Consider the following 15216-nt stretch of genomic DNA (forward strand, 5'->3'; position numbering starts at 1 on the left):
ATATGTAAGCATTCAACTATGAACGCATGTAAGATGTTAACCTAATCAAAATAAATCTTTTCTTTTTCACAAGGAGGTTGGATGTAACTCCATCTTCCCCTTTCTTTTTAATATTTCCTTGTTTCTTGCCCTTAACTAAACTTTCTATAGACCCACAGTTGTTTCTTGCCATCACAAGAAGATATAATGCCAAAAAAGCAAAAGGAAACACTAAAAACAAAAGCAATAAAAAACACCACTAAAGAACCACTCCAAAGGGTCCTATTTCTAGCCTAGAGGATCATCCAAAAGATCCTATTTCTAATGATGCACAAACAAGCAAAGCAAATAAGTAAGGATCAACCAAAGGTTCTCAAAGAATTTCCAAAGTCCTCTTACAAGAGAAAAAGAAAAGTACAAAACTATATCCTAATACAAAGTACAAAGATTTGATCCTAGATACAATCTAAAAAGAAAAATTACAATGAGAATTCCTAATACAAACAATACAATTGTAAAAGGAGAAAATAAGAAAGAAAAATTAACTAAATGGGGAAAATGGAAAACTAGTGAATATTCAACATGAGAATCTTACTTTTTCTTTTTAATTTTCTCACTCACCCGCCAATACAATTGTTTCATACTTTTTATGATTTTTTCTCTATTGAGCACTCTTTTCTTGTTTCACTCCTTATCTCTTTTCCACCTTTTCACTAAAAAAAACCACACTAGAAGATGTAACAACGTGTGAGATTAAAAGTGGTCTTGTGGAGTCCCTTCAAACACTTCACAAACCTGAGGTCAAATGGAAAATAAACAAATGACAAAACAATGGTTAGCACAAAGACGATCAAGAAAAGCTCAACAAGGAATAAGGACTACCAAAAGATGAAAAAGTGAAATAAAACTACCAAGAAGCCAACAAAGAAAAAACACATGGAGTTAGACTTTTTTTACGTTCTAGAAAAGATTCTCAACAAGGCAATGTTTGTGTATCACATGCCCTGGACATATATTTTCACTAAGGCACCATCTCCAACATATATTTTCACTTAGGCACTGTCTCCAACTCGGTTTTGAGGCTGTAAGAGACAAACTCAATGCGGTCGAAGAGATTACTCTTTCTCTCCCACATTGAGTTTGAGGGGGACTATTAGAGAATAGAGTTAGTTAGTTAGTTATAGTGCCAGCTGGATGTTACCAGCTGTTGTTAGTTGCTGAGTCAGTTTACTCTTTGTAACTGTTCTGTCAGTTAGAATTAGTTCCTGAATTCAGCTTGCTATGCAAGCTTCTCCCACTCTCTATATATTAAGAGAGCACCTCTTGTATTCGGAAAGAATATCAATATCAGAATTCAATTCGGTTTACTTTTCTTTTGCTCTCTAAATCAGGTTCTCAATAGGAAGAACTTGAACTCTCCCTTGCGTGTGTGATCAGATAATGGAAACAAGTGCAAGAAGTGAAGGGCTTACGGGAAAAAATTAGAAAATGAAGTCTAGAGGGTTACCGGAGATGCTAAGTTGATGCACATAAACCGAATATTAGTAGAAAATAGCAAACTAACGAGAAGGATATCAGGATAGACAAAGAAAATCAATTTCCAATTACCAAGACAATGAGATAAAAGAATCGGACCACTGAACCCCAAAAACCAGAGAATCACAAAAAAAGCCTGCTAAGCAAAAAAAAAACCCTGTTGAAATGGCAAAGGTATGAGAATCACAGACCATGAATGTAAAGATAGATACATATTACATACACACACACCATTTGCATTTTACAAAAGAAACATAGGAGTTGATAAAGTTCAAAGTCAGTATGGTTGAAGAAATGCTTGTAGAAAAGTTTTCAGTAAATAAAATATTTGAATAGATCAACACAATCAAATCTAAGGGAGTAAAATACATTGCCAAACTCATTTTAACTTCAAAATTACAAATGTCCATAAATCTTTGATGAGATGGTTTATATTATTAATTTACGCAATATCATAGGAAAATTATTATGAAAATTGACCAATTAGTTCCGAAGCTAACCATCAGATTCATCACTATTTGATACTCACCATTTGAAGAAAGATTAGACCAGCAGTCCAGCACTATAAATAACAAATCTGTCAAGCAAATTCCGTTGTTTGAAACAAGAAAACCATGATAAGTAACATCAGGAAATATTATTACGAGATAAAGGAAGCTATTTATCTTCGAAAGCCATGGATCATTCATAAGAAATGTTTAACATGCCATGAGATTGGGAACAGTGCAGTTTTACAATTGGAGCTGAAGATACACATATGGGATTTGTGTGCTCATATTGTACTGTTCTGGTGCAGCATATCTGAAACAGAAGAATGGGACACATCATGCCCATAGCGGGATGTCAGGCATAGATGGATTCAATGAGAATATATACAACACTTATATCTTCTAACTTATGGTTATCTTTTTCTTTAAATTATAAGGGTATTTCTAATTGTTTGAATTATTTATTGGAATATACACAATACTTATTCCTCATCTCATTCTCTCAATCAACTAATCATCTCTGGAAGCTACGAGAGCTTGTTCTGGTTCACATGTACTGAATGAGGGTATAATTATCTGGATCAGCTGTTCTGTACTTGTAGAATTTATAAGGGCAATTTGGACACACACAGACACAACCATTGGATCATAACAGAAAATGTTTTCTCTCTCTCACACACAGACGCGCGCGTGAACCAAGACACAAGAACAGCAAGGAAAGGAACCATAGTAGAAAAACTGTCTGGCACCAAATTTGAGGTAAGTACAATAGCAATAATTCTAAGAATCAACAAAACAATCAAGAGAGAGATAACACCAAGATCAACAACTAAAGCACGAAAACGTTATACATAGCTTTTCCAGGAAGCGAAGTTAAAAAAGCACATACATTTTTGCATATAATGATTAGGAAGAAACACTAGGCTAAAAGGGTAAAACGGATATATAGAATGGACTGTGAACAAGGCTACATGTTTATATGTGTCATTAAAATATGAGAAATGATGAAATTCCAAAATGAGGTAATGAAGGAATGCAAGAATAAGACTAACCGATAAATAAAGAATGGGCGTTGCAGATGATATCTTCGGTGAGTTCTATCCAGAGCAAGCACGATTTCTGTCCTTCCACTACTGATTGCCTCCTCTTCCATGGCAGCACCTCATCCCACCTACAATTTATTCAACACCGTCTAATGACAACTATTCTAACTATTGGTTACAGTATCCTAATGTCGTCAATCTCTATCCATTTATTCTTTCCATAAATTAGTTAGGAATATGAAGTTGCCTTATACCTAAAAATCACCTCTTTTAAGGAACCTCTCCTAATTTGCATGTGATCATGAAAATTATACGTCCCAATAAAAGAGAAAGAGAGAAATATTACCAAATAAATCAACAAGATTTGAAGCTATCTCTGCACCGCAAGCTTGCTTGTCTAATAGCTTGAAGGAGACAGAAAACCATCTGCAAATTCGCGAGAATAAGACATTAAGAAACTTTATTTGAAAAGACAGGTGGGCCTTCATCATCCCCCGTTTCTTTAGAATTAATAAAGGGCACTCACCCTCTTCTGTTCCAGACTTGTAGCCCAACAACCAGAAGTTCCGAGCAGGTGCCAGTGTGGTGGGCGCATATAACTGATCATTATATGCAAGTAAGAGATTTAGTCTGTGAAGTCACATAAGTCATCATCCAAACATGCAAGACATTAAGGCTGTTAAATGACTTTTCCATCTAGTTAAAAGAAGTAAATACATAATTGCATATAATGATTAGGAAGAAACATTAGGCTAAAAAGGTCAAGCGGATATATTGAATGTACTGCTAACATGGCTGCATGTATATAAATGTCATTGAAATATGAGAAATGGCGAAATTTCAAAATGATGCAAGAAACATCATTTTATGGTAAAAGACAGACTTATGATGTTCTGGTTCACATCTACTAAATGATGATATTTACATAACATGCAAACACTTGCCTTCTCTAAAAAAAAAAAAACAGAATCAGATTGGTTGTGATTAATCTGGATCAGCTGTTCTGTACTTCTAGAAATGAAAAGGAAAATTTAGATATAAAACTAATTTGATTTACACATATACGGTACATGGGAAACAATTCAACTTAGGTTGTACATAAAGTTTTACCAACGTCTATGATCAATACAAAACAATTATGCATTTTCCCATTAAGTGGTGCCTAGAAGGTGCCATTATATCCTATCATATGTTAAGTTCAAGATAAACCATTTACTTCTAAACCTTTCCTAATGGTTTGACCTATAGTTTTCCTTAATTTCCCTATGTCCCCAACTATTTAACTACCCTCCATAGCAATTGCTTTAACAGAACTTCTCTACACATACCAAAATCCCCTTCTATAATTGGAGCTAATCCAACTTCTCTCTAATGATAGTGTTCATATTCCTAACTTCTATTTTCATTGTCCCAAATTTTTCTTTAAACATAATACGTGACAACGCTCTTCTAGTGATACTCCCAACTTTGATTCGCAACCTCGAAAGGAACCAGGATGTAAATAACAACGTGGTAGCAATTCAAACCGCATACGCTGAAAGCTAAACTGCCTAGACACTATATGCTTTGATTAAAAACTATAAATGTCATATATATGTCAAATCTAGAGTGCAGACACAACCTAAGATTGGTATGTTATTTCATTTGCGTCATGGTAAAATACTGAAAAATAAATAAACAAAAATGAAAGGCTTCTATCAAGGAATCAATTTTGTCTCTTAACATGAAACATAAACTTAGTAGTTGATTAAGTTAAAAGTCATTCGGGTTATCTGAAGTAGTTCTGTCAAAGAAGATACCTTGGATCCAAAAGAAACTCTTTGGGAATGTAGTTGATGCCAACTCGGAGATCAGTAGCAGCTCCAAGATCAATGATTTTGAATATACGAGACCCTGATCCCATGATTTAAAAAAAAAGAGCTTAGTTTGCTTGAAGGACATTTTATCATTGGACAAAGTTATGGAATCTTAGATTCTTTACCTTCATAGAAAATAATGTTTTGTGGCTTAATATCCCTATGCACAATACCAGTTGAGTGAAGACCATCCAGTGCAAATAAGAGCTGCCTCATAATTGTTTGAATTATTCTATTTTCTCTTTCCAATCCCTTGGTCAAGTCTTTGATCTTACCCAAAATCAATGTTTCTACCTGAAATTTGTGGCACCATCAAGAGGTCTGATACTAGAGTAGTTAACCAATCATGAAATACCATAGAATCACCAAATTCACAAAGAACTCCACCATTAACTAAGTGCTTTAGAAACGTAGTGAAGATAGTTAAAGAATAAGAAACATATTATCCTCACAGATTAAAGACTAAAAATAAGTGTGTTCTTTACCCTCCCCCACCCCACAACTCACCTTCCCAGTATATCTTACTTCTATAAACATAATTAGAAAATTGAATACCAAAATATTAACAAAACAACCAGTTTTAGCCATGCTATTTAAAGAGACTACTAACATTGGAAGCTCTCTACTCTGCATCAAATCAGATAAGGTGGAATCCCCTCAAACTGCCATATGAGTCAGTATTCAGCAGCCTTCATAGTGGAACTCTGCAACAGTGTGTGTTTGAGAAGATTTGTATTTGTCAGTACTAAAACTGAAGTGTTAAATGATGTGACCAAGAATGACCTTACTATCCACGTACAAGTAAAACAGTGTTATCTTAAATTTGACAAGTAGTATTAGTTTTAATAGAGCATCACCTCAAGAAAGCCATAAACAAAATATGCACAGCTGTTTGCACAAGCTCTTCATACTCTCTCATTCATCCAAATTTCTACCGCACCGTATTCATTTACCTTCTTCAGGGCTTGCCTCTAATGGATATTGCAAGGAACTTGTAGGAAGCTTGTCTCCTTTGGAACTCTAGAAACAAGAATCCCAATCCCTTGAAGTGTCACTACGAAAACCTGATTATATTATATCAGTCAGTCAACATATACAAATGAGTCATATAATAACAGTATACTTGACAGGTGAGACATTTGTTTACCTTAAAGCATACTCATCAATTCAATCATCACCAATATAAATTTGAAGTACATCAATAGAATTCTCGTATCCTAGAAATATGTAAATAACACTGCAGTTAGGATCTATGTCTCATAATACACGACAAAGTAGCAGGAGTATATACTCACCAAACTGCAGTCTGTGAACCTTCTGGCATTAATCACAAGAACCTCTTGTATCTGTAGTGTAGGGAATGCATCGATTGCCAGTTAAATCAAAATATAGTTAACAAAATTCAAAACCACGAAAAAATGTATTTAATTTTTTTAAGATACATTTTTGCCTCCAAATCCAATTGTACCATAACCGAATCAAAAGGAAACAGGCCGTTTTGAGAAAAGCCGACAAGTAAAAATCCAAACTTTAACCAAATATAAGAGTTTCCCAAAGAAAAACCATGTATAAGAATCCCCCAAGAATAAGAAATCACATAGCAGAAAGAGAAACGGACCTCATCTTCCACAACTTGGCGACCGCGACACCCTCTGTCATAGTGCTGCAAATGTCTGCGAGTGTGGGGAGAAAGTGAAGCACATAACAACGTTCTCCAACCGTATAAGGATCATTTTGCTAACACCAATCAAACTTTCTCTGCCAGGCACAAACACTGACCAACTCTAAAAGAAATTTTTCAAAAATCAAACTCATAGAACACAACAGCGAATAAGAAAGCTAGGCATGTAATAACCGTCAAAGCAAAAGTGAATTACAGTAAAGAATCAAAGATATTGATGATCCTACATATCTGAAGGACTCGACACATAATAAATTAAAAAGCAGTAAATGAAGACTACCTTTAATTTGAATAGCCAAAATCAGAAATTTCCAAACGAGGAGCTGGACTACCATCCAACAATGTATTTTACCACTTCAAGTCACGATGGCATACCTGCTTCATTAAAGAGAAATAGAGAAGCTCAAGTCATACATGTATCTTCTGGGCAGAAAATACACTGCGGAAAAAGTAAAAACTATGCATGTACCATTGCAGGACAATAACTAACACCAGATATAAGTTGTTGGAAGAAGCAGCGTGTCTGCAGAATAAAATAGTGGGCATTAAAGACATATACAGAAGCACTACACAGCTGAATGAATGCAACGGAGACGAACCACATCCTCACTTAACCCCCTGCATTACATATCTTCTCAAATAGCTCTCCTCCAGAAGCATATTCATTACAATTACCAAATGTTTTGGGGTAAATATAAGGTTTCAAATTCTCTTGTCTTAAGTTGTCTTGATATTGTCAGGTTTCAATAAGGTTTCAAATTCTAGTCTTAACTTTTTAGGGTCAGCCCTCAAATTATCATTATCCGTAAGGCAACAAGGGTCCATAACCAGAAATAACATTCTCAAGACTTGAAAGTCATTGTTCACATGATTAACCATCTCCTTTTAGGGACTCGCACTGATAATTTCAATCAAAGGTGTCAGCCTTCTAATTACAATTGTGTGAAAGGAAACAAGGGTCGATAATCAAAATTAGCATTCTCGCGACTTTAGGGTTAATGTTCACATGATTAACCATCTCGTTTTAGGGACTCGCATTGATGATTTCCATCAAAAGTGTCATTCCTCTAATTATCATTATCCGAAAGACAACAAGGGTCCATAAACAGAATTAGAATTCTCAAGACTCTAGGGTCATTGTTCACATGATTAACCATCTCGTTTTAGGGACTCGCATTGATGATTTCCATCAAAAGGGCCAACCTTCAAATTATCATTATCCGAAAGTCGACAAGGGTCCCATAATCAGAATTTGAATTCTCACGACTTAAGGGTCATTGTTCACATGATTTCCCATCTCGTTTTAGGAACTCACATTGATGATTTCCATGAAAAGGATCAACCCTCAAATTATCGTTATCCGAAAGGCAACAACAAGGGTCCATAATCAGAATTAGCATTCTCGCGACTTTAGGGTCATTGTTTGCTTGATTAACCATCTCGTTTTAGGGACTCGCATTGATGATTTCCGTCAAAAGGGTCAACCATCAAATTATCATTATCCGAAAGGAAACAAGGATGATTTCCATCAAAAGTGTCATCCCTCAAATTATCATTATCCGAAAGGCATCAAGGGTCCATAATCAGAATAGCATTTTCGCGACTTTAGGGTCATTGTTCACATGATTAACCATCTCATTTTAGAGACTCCCATTGATGATTTTCGTCAAAAGGGTCAACCCTCAAACTATCATTATCCGAAAGGCAACAAGTGTCCATAATCAGAATTTGCATTCTCACGACTTAAGGGTCATTGTTCACATAATTTACTAACCATCTCATTTTAGGGACTCTCATTGATAATTTCCGTCAAAAGAGTCAACCCTCAAACTATCATTATCCGAAAGGCAACAAGGGTCCATAATCAGAATTTGCATTCTCGTGACTTAAGGGTCATTGTTCACATGATTTACCATCTCGTTTTAGGAACTCGCATTGATGATTTCCATCAAAGGGGTCAGCCCTCAAAGTATCATTATCCAAAAGGCAACAAGGGTCCATAATCAGAATTAGCATTCTCGCGACTTTAGGGTCATTGTTCACATGATGAACCATCTCATTTTAGGGACTCCCATTGGTGATTTCTGTCAAAAGGGTCAACCCTCAAACTATCATTATCCGAAAGGCAACAAGGGTCCATAATCAAAATTTTCATTCTCGCGACTTAAGGGTCATTGTTCACATGATTAACCATCTCATTTTAGGGACTCCCATTGATGATTTCCGTCAAAATGGTCAACCCTCAAACTATCATTATCCGAAAGGCAACAAGGGTCCATAATCATAATTTTCATTCTCGCGACTTAAGGGTCATTGTTCACATGATTTACCATCCCATTTTAGGAACTCGCATTGATGATTTCCATCAAAAGGGTCAGCCCTCAAATTACCATTAATCCGAAAGGCAACAAGGGTCCATAATCAAAATTTTCATTCTCGCGACTTAAGGTTCATTGTTCACATGATTAACCATCTCATTTTAGGGACTCCCATTGATGATTTCCGTCAAAATGGTCAACCCTCAAACTATCATTATCTGAAAGGCAAACAAGGGTCCATAATCAGAATTTTCATTCTCACGACTTAAGGGTCATTGTTCACATGATTTACCATCCCATTTTAGGAACTCGCATTGATGATTTCCATCAAAAGGGTCAGCCCTCAAATTATCATTAATCCAAAAGGCAACAAGGGTCCATAATCAGAATTAACATTCTTGCAACTTTCGGGTCATCGTTCACATGATTAACCATCTTGTTTTAGGTACTCGCATCGATGATTTCCGTCAAAAGGGTCAGCCTTCAAATTATCATTAACCGAAAAGATAAAAAGCATAAAGTCAACAAGGGTCTATAATCAAAATTAGTATTCTCCCGATTTTAGGGTCATCGTTCACATGATTAACCATCTCGTTTTAGGGACTTGTATCGATGATTTCCGTCAAAAGGGTAAGCTCTCAAATTATCTTTATCCGAAAAGATAAAAAGCAGAAAGGCAACAAGGGTCCATAATCGATTAGCAATCTCACGACTTTGGGGTCATCATTCACATGATTTACCATGAGCCTAGCTATCCCAATAATTTCCCGAACCAATATCATGCACAATTTCATAGTGATCACTGTCATGAAGAACCTCAAAAATTCATATCAATTCTCTTGTGAAATTCTTGCACTCATCTAACTTTATCTTCACATAAAATAAATAGGTATATGATCCTATTGAGCAAATGAGACTGACATGTAAATTTTGTAAATGAGGGAACCCATACCAAAAATGAACCAAATTTTGATCCTCATGAAATCGAGCATTTCCGGTGGCATCAATGGGGCCACTACATACACTACAATTTTGTCTTCCAGGCTATAAGACAAGCATCCAGAACTGGTAGCATAAGGGGTTTAGCAAACAACATTAGCAATTAGTAAAACCAGAATCAATCACATCTAATTAATTTCAAATTAATGACTTCTGGCAATTCATTTCTAAGCCAACATATGATCTCTAATTAAGGCCCAACCAATTGCCTAAACCACCGAATGTACTATAGATATTTTCTTGGATCAGGCCTATCTATTACCTATTCTAGTTCTTACACACACATGCACCCAGCGTATCAATAGTATCCTAATTAAGGTTTTGTGTCTAATTCATCTTTAAAAGCAAGTCAGATGCTATGATGTACCAAATATTTAGTTATAAAATGGAGAACACAAAAAACACAAACTAACCTTTAAGAAGAAGAGATCCATATGTAATAGCTTCCCCAGCATGCCCCTGCGTACATATGAAGTGCGAAATTAACAAAGGAAATCTTTAAACAAGAATTTAAAATTTTATCTTGTTCCCACCTCAAATGAGATAATGCTAAAACAATAAATCTATTAGATTAAATTCTTGCATATTAAGAGGGGAATAAACTTTCTGAGGACCGTATATTACAGTTCTTTATAATGATTAAAAAATTTATATAGAAGTGTAAGATTAAAGTAATAAAATTGACCAAACCAACATGTTAGATAATTTTGTAGATCATCTAAAGTAACTAAATGCATCATATTTAGCTAGGTAAGAAAGAAAGAAACAGTGGAACAAGTTTGAATAATCAGTAATCGCCGGATAGAAGAAGGAACAAGAAAGAAAGAAAGAAAAACCCTAACCCGAAAACCAAGCACAGAAGAAGCAGAAGCGTATGTGACAGACAATGTTGAAAATCTTGGAAACCCTAACCGTATCCCTCTGTTGATTCTTCTTCGCGCCACAACCAACGGCTATATTATCATCATCGTTCTTGAAATTGGGGGTGAAATTGGAGTGGTGTGTGAGTGACTGTAGGGTATCAATCAATCAATCAATCAATAATACCATTAAAAGAGTAAAGGTTCAAAGGACCAAATGCTGATGTGTCGCAACCACAAGCATTCTGCTCTCTCATGCAATCTTAGACTTAGTGGAATTCCACATGGCATTCTACAAGCTCTTATCTCCTTTTTACTGTACACGTGGCATTTCCTTCTTTTTTTCTGTTTTTTTATCATGCTCCACTCACCATTCTCTCACACACTATCTTCCTTCATTATTAAGAACTCATTCTCTCTCTATCTCATTCTTATTTTTCTCTCTCCCACCCAAAGCCTCATTAAATCCATCCATCCTCTAAGGTTCTTCCATCTTCTACTATGCGCACGTTCCACGAGTTTTTTTACAACAATTGTAGCCAATCAAATGATTTCATACCCACTATCACTTCTAAAGCATGTGTGAAAATATCAATCTTCCTATTTCTTTCTCCAAGACCAATTAATAATCTGCAATACCTAGAATTTCAATTACTAATGGGGCCTACCTACTTTTCTTTCAAATTTCTTATTTGAAATACAAAATTAAGACCCTCTTTTTTTTTAAAACTTCATTTAATGATTTACTAAACCAATTGAAAATTCCCAATGCATCTCCTCACCTATTCAGAAGCAAATTTTCTGACCCTCTTTAATTTTAGAAATTTTAAATCCAGTTCTCTCCCCTCATCCCCATGTATCCAATTAATTATATTTTTCCAATTTCAAATTCTAGAATTTATCCATTGCCGTGTCTATCACGAAGTGTTCCAGTCTCATGAGTTGCACCTCAGTTACCAATGCCACTTACTTTTGTTTTGAATTTGAAAATTCAAAAATTTCAAATGCAAATGTTATCAATCCCTTTCTCATAAATGCCAACCCTTTGGAATAACCCAGGATTTCGACCATCTTCTTTTTCTATTCAAGTCCATTTGCTGTTGTTCTCTAATCATGAACAACCCCTACACGACACCACCACAGCCGCTTCAAATCCTATGCCATCCGCTTCCAAAACCCCTCCTTCAGGGCCTTTTTATCGGTTGAGAAGATTTCAGAGTTCTTTCCACACCAATTTTTCCCCCATCTGAGCCCAACGATCTCTTCCTCTTCTCTGCCTAGAAACCCCATTGATTTTCGTTCTAACGTATGCTGAAGAGCTCGAAATCCTTCCAAGGACTGGGTTCTGGTGAGACCCATAACCTGACCTTGGTCGCCACAAATCTGGCACAAAGGTTCGCAACCCCCCTCTCTGATAAACCAAATCTTTAATTTGTATATATTGATTTCTTCTAGCTTCCATTCATGTCTTCTTTCTATTTGGATTGTGTACTGGCTTAGCTTATATATTCATAAGAATTTGGAAGAGAAGCATATGTATTGAATATTATAGATTATGATGTTGAAAGTTTTGGTTTTGTTCTGATGAAGCCTGACTTTGAGTGCAGAATCCAGAACCTACAGTTGATTTCTACACAGTGGCAAATGTGAAGCATCAACATGAAGTTAATGTTGGTAATATTCTACATAATTGTTCTTATAGTGAATCTAGATTCTTTAACATTGATATATCGGTCCAAATAGTATTTCCCACCTTTCTATCTCTTCACTCAGCATGCACGTTGATGATATGTTTTCATTCATTATGCTAATGTCTTTAGTTATTGTACAGGTTGTTGGAAACCTTTTAATGGAGTCATTGAAAAGAGGAAGGCATACTCCATAGATCAATGTAAGAATACAGTTTCAATTTTGTGTAGAGAAGTTGTGGAGCATATTTGTTTCCTCAAATCCTGTGTTAGAAGCATCATGAACTCAAATAGAGCTAGATTTTCTAGAGCCTTTATGAACTTTTCTAAGTACTCATTTCATGCACACTGCTGCTGTAATTCAAACTAAAATATCTGCATTTTCCCTAGCCTTATTGCTGATTAGTTTTGGGACTTATATCTATCTTTTTTATTTGTAGGACTTTCTAAGTCAACTTTCTGGTGCAGATAATGATGAGTTTGATGGAGAAAATTAGAATGCTTCTGACTTCCTTCTACAGGTTTCATTTTCCTCTAATGCTTGCTTCTCTATCCTGATTTAATCTATGGGTGCCTATATAGGTTGCGTTAGAAAATATAATTTTCTCTTTTATCATTGATCTTCAAGTTAATTCTTTATCTGACTATATTATCATTCTAATTTTAACTACAGTGGTATTAAGTTTTAAAGTGTATCAATGCCTGTTGGTTGGTTGCAGAAGACCCTAAAGTCATCCCAACCCCAAAATCCATTTGTTCTGCATTCTTATTCTCATTATCTTATTCAATTCTCTGTAATATAGTGAGTAGGTTAAACGAGTGGATTTTTTTTCTTCATCATTTCAATTCACTCTTGGAACTCGAGGGAGGAATAGCTAAGTGATTCTCTTAAACTTTGCTTCTTTCTCTTCAATCCTCTTCTTTTCTTGGCATTTTGGTGAACATATGGTGAGCCAATTTAGTTAAAGTTTACAAATATTAATGAATAGGTTTCAATTCTAATAAGAAGTGTTGCAGTGACCTTCTCCAACAACTTGAAAGCGTGTAACTATTTACATTTAGTTTATGAAAACATTTGTCAGAGGTCTTTGTGAATTTTGGTGATGAGTGATTCACAAGCAGGCTTTAAAAAGTAATGAATGAAGGATATGTCTGCAAATGTAAGTCTGAATCTATTAGTATATATCTCTTAAGTTTGAAAAATTCATTAGAATGTTATGTATTTTCACTTTGGTACTTTCCATGACTAAGTCATTTTCTATGCAATGCTTGAGCTATTATTCTAATTGTACTTTAACATTTTATATCAAAATTCGAATGATGATAATCATGTTTAATTTATTGTTTAGGTTGTCACTGGAAAGAGGCATGCTTAGTCCATAGAGCAATGTAAGAAGCTTGGGAATTGGTCGTCGAATGCCATACTTTCCGGCATTTCAAGGAAGAGATGTTACAACATTACATCCAAATATGCAAGAACATTAGCTCTACAAGAAAAATAGACTCATTATGTTAAGTGAAATTAGCCAATGAAGTTTATCAAGAATGTTAGCTGCCACTGAAATGGACTGAGAAGATTAAGAACTATCATAGATACTAATGCGATAAACAATTCTTTGAGGCAGATTATTGACGTGACACTTTTATATGATGAATTATTCACCCCATGTTAGGAACATGGTAAAGGTTGAATGTTGAAGTGTAGTATCTCTTTTTTACAGTTTGGTGCTTCCTTTTTTTTACTGTGTCTGTCAGTGATGCTATTAAGTTTTCTGATTTTAACTCAATTGGGGAGCTGAAAAAGATTTTTTATGTAATTAGGTTTATTTTAATTTTCGTAAATTTTAAAATAACTTTTGGAGTAAAACATGTGTGTATTATATGAAAATTTTATAGTAAATATTTAGTTTCTTTCACTCTTTTTTTTTTCAAATTACAGGTAAAAAACTCCCACGGGAGGTACATTGAACCTGAAAATACTTTTAAGTTTAAATGAATAGAAAAATACATTTTAATATAATTAAAGTTCGTTTTATCGTAATTTTTAAAATAATTTTTAGAGTTAGTATCAATATATAAAAGTATGAACATTTTATAGTAAAATATGTCATATTGGAACTAGAAAATATTAATATACATAATTTCGAATTTCATATGTTCATTACACGAACATGAATAGTTTAATTACATGTAATGTAAATAATTTTATATTGAAACTAATATAAAAATTAATTTACAGAGTAACAAATGAATTAGTACGTATATAGTCTATAATTTTTTATAGCAAAAGTAATATATATATATATGTATATATATATATATATAATTACAGAGTTATTTACGTATATAGTCTATATTTATTTATGTTTAAATTACAGAGTTACAAGTTACTACAAGGAGGACCGGGCATGGAAATACTTTCATGTAAAAATCTCTCAGGGAATAACACAATAGTAGCATAAGTGGTTTTTTCGTTGAGGCAACTGTTTAAATATTTTGGTCAATTGGTGTAAATTTATGTCTTTTTAAAAGCTGTCGACATATTATTATGCTGATTTATACTTATTTATTTATTTATAAAGTATGAATTAATTGATATATGCTCCCGTGCAACGCACGGGTGAAACGCACTGGTGAAAAATCTAGTTTATCAGGTAACACTGCGTAAAGATGAAGCCAAACAGAGCAAACGCGTGTGCGCCACGCGTTTTTTTTTCTCTTTCAATAAGTCAGCGTGTGTGGCACGCGTACCAGCTCAGGAGTGGGTT

At 34.7% G+C, this 15216-nt stretch overlaps 1 long non-coding RNA gene across 18 annotated transcripts; it reads right to left on the reverse strand.

Annotated features, from left to right (window-relative positions):
• Positions 1-143: 143 nt before the first annotated feature.
• On the reverse strand, positions 144-11363 carry LOC130731227 (uncharacterized). 18 transcript variants are annotated; one of them, XR_009016611.1, is made up of 19 exons: positions 10743-11361; positions 10314-10359; positions 9854-9966; positions 7053-7106; positions 6864-6958; positions 6521-6686; positions 6198-6248; positions 6050-6119; positions 5760-5966; positions 5513-5606; positions 5028-5196; positions 4846-4939; positions 3573-3645; positions 3393-3472; positions 3056-3174; positions 2251-2316; positions 2045-2092; positions 1588-1672; positions 145-774 (listed from the first exon to the last, which is right to left on the reverse strand). It is a non-coding gene; the product is annotated as an uncharacterized LOC130731227 (long non-coding RNA). The 18 variants fall into 18 exon arrangements; XR_009016612.1 differs by having other exon boundaries at positions 146-774; positions 1588-1651; XR_009016606.1 differs by having other exon boundaries at positions 144-774; positions 2045-2316; positions 5028-5223; positions 10743-11363.
• Between the last annotated feature and the right edge of the window lie 3853 nt (positions 11364-15216).

This window comes from Lotus japonicus, chromosome 1 (genome assembly GCF_012489685.1).
Source record: "Lotus japonicus ecotype B-129 chromosome 1, LjGifu_v1.2".
NCBI classification, from domain to species: domain Eukaryota; kingdom Viridiplantae; phylum Streptophyta; class Magnoliopsida; order Fabales; family Fabaceae; genus Lotus; species Lotus japonicus.